The following is a 2,500-nucleotide window of genomic DNA, read 5'->3' on the forward strand; positions in this document are numbered from 1 at the left end:
GGATGATGATGAGGGGGAGGAGGAGGAGGAGGAGGGGGAGGAGGAGGAGGGGGAGGAGGAGGAGGGGAGGAGGGGGAGGAGGAGGAGGAGGAGGAGGAGGAGGAGGAGGAGGAGAAGGAGGAGGGGGGATTAATATCTTAGAACACTCTCCTCTCCACTCCCCCTGCCCCCCAACCTCTGCCCCTACCACCCTCTCTTCCCCATACCGTCCCTTATCCCCACTGTATCTCCAATAAATATTAATCATAAGAATGGAGGTGACTGCAATAGACCATAAGGCCTACACTAGGCAGTTCCATGTCCATTACCACCTTATTCCCTTCCCTATAAGACGCCATCCCTTGTCTACGTACTTTATTTCCGATAATTTTTAATCATAAGAACATAGCAATATAATAATGGAGGAGATTGCAACATACTCTAAGGCCTATACTAGGCAGTTCAATATCCATTACCATATGTCATTCCTATACCTAAAGTTATCTAATTTTCTCTTAAAACAACCATACTACTCCCCCCTACTTCTATTATCTCCCTATCCCCTCACACCATTTTTACTTGCGTCCCCCCAACTCTCCTTCCCCCCCCAGCCCCTCAGTAACTCCCCCCCTTTTGCCGGCATCAATGCGCGGAATGCTGACCGCCTCCATAAAGTTTGCTATCTACGGCCGCGTTGAAGTCTCTCCTCTTCTCGACTCGCCTCCTCTACCTCCTACTCCTCCACCCCTTCCTCCTCCTTCTCCGTCTCACCCTCCTCCTCCTCTACCACCACTGACTCCGTCTCCTTTACTTGCTGCTCCTCTTTCAATACTTCCTTGTCCTCCACTTCCTTAATCATCTCTTCCTCCTCGACCATCATCGTCTCTTTCTCCTCCTCCACTTCTACTCCCCAGCCTTCCTCCTCCATCAACACAGTCCCTTCCACTTTCCCTCCCTCTCTTTCTTCTCTGTTTTCTCGTCCTTCTACTTAATATTATCTTCCTCCATTTTCTCCTCTTCTTCCTTCGTTTCCTCTATCTCTTTGTCCATCTCTCCCTCCTCAACCAACACCGTCTGTCTCCTCTTTCTACTCCTCTGCTTCCTCGTTCTCTTCAGCCTCCTCTTCCTCCGCTTTCTCATCCTCCTCTTTCTCCTCATCCTCCTCTTCTTTCTTTTCCTCCTCCATCTTCTCAACCCCTTCTTCCTCCGCTTTCCCCTACTTTTTCCTCTTCCTCCGCCTCTTATGCTCTACCTCCTCCTCCTCAACCCCCTCTTCCTCCGCTTTCTCCTCCTTTTCCTCTTCTTCCGCCTCTTTTCCTCTTCCTCCCCCTTTTCCTCCGCTCTCCTTATCAAAGTTACAAGACATCCCAAACAACACACCGATCACAAGGGCCCTTTGGCTCTTGCTCGGTGATATGTTCCCCCATTCTACTCCACTTACCCGCGAAGAAGAGATAAAAGGCTAAGTGTCGAGAAAGGATATAAATGCAGAAGGCTATCTCGCCCCGTTCTCCCTCACTTCCTCCTCCGCACCTCCAATCTTTCTCTCTTCCATGCTACAACTCTTCAACCCAGATCAACCTAGCCCATTTCAACCCAACTCTGCTCTGCTAACCTTAGCCCACCTCCAGCCTAGCCTATCCCACCCCAGTCTAGCCCAACCTACCCTAATCTAGCCCAACCCAGCCTAGCTCAGCCTAACCTAGCCTAGTCTAGCCCAGCCTAATCCAACCTGGCTCAGCCCAGTGTACTCCAGCCCAGTCCAGCCTAGCCCAGACTAGCCTAGACTAGCTCAGCCTAACCCATACTAGCCCAACTTAGCCTAGTTTAGCCTAGCTAATCATAGCTCAGATCTAGCCTATTGTAATGTAATCCAGTCAGTCCCATCCACTACACTCCTGTCACCCTAAAATCACCTTTTCTCAACGCCATCAAGATGTTGAAATGCTCCATATATTTTGTTCCTATCAACGTCGACGTCGAGCTATCTTGTTCAGGTGACGAAAGAGCCTAAAACTACTTGACTCTCATCTGAATAAAATCATTAGTCTTAACCATAACAAAATATTTAAGTGTGGCAACATTTCGATGTAAATAATTCGTGAAAGATTATATTCATTCTGGTTATCGTTTGATGATTTTCTTCAGCATTAAAAAAATCTCTCTCTTTCACGACAAAGGCGACGACGGTGTAAAAAAAAAAAAGAATAAATAAATAGAATAAATAAATAAATAAAAATAAAATGAATGAGGTTTTGGAACCCATAGATTACATAGGGCACCCTGGCCACACAGACCTTACACTCCATAAAAGGCGATCACTCCAAGCGTTGGAAGGTTGGAGGGGGCGGGGTGCTGGCCACGTGGCAGATGAGAACAACATGAACGATGTCGATTACATGTACACAGGAAGTGGGAAAAGATGGTGCCGTGCATTACTACACGGTACGTCAGGCACTATGCAAATATACCTTTCATTTCTGGGTATCTAAGATATACACCAGTGGTATTGTAATGAATA

General features: G+C 47.5%; 1 protein-coding gene across 3 annotated transcripts in view; it reads right to left on the bottom strand.

Annotated features, from left to right (window-relative positions):
• The window catches only part of LOC143037962 (metalloprotease TIKI1-like), a 436,427-nt gene that overhangs the window by 102,318 nt on the left and 331,609 nt on the right, over positions 1–2,500 (bottom strand). The window lies entirely within an intron of this gene.

This window comes from Oratosquilla oratoria, chromosome 23 (assembly GCF_046742065.1).
Source record: "Oratosquilla oratoria isolate Oo_2021 chromosome 23, ASM4674206v1, whole genome shotgun sequence".
NCBI lineage: Eukaryota > Metazoa > Arthropoda > Malacostraca > Stomatopoda > Squillidae > Oratosquilla > Oratosquilla oratoria.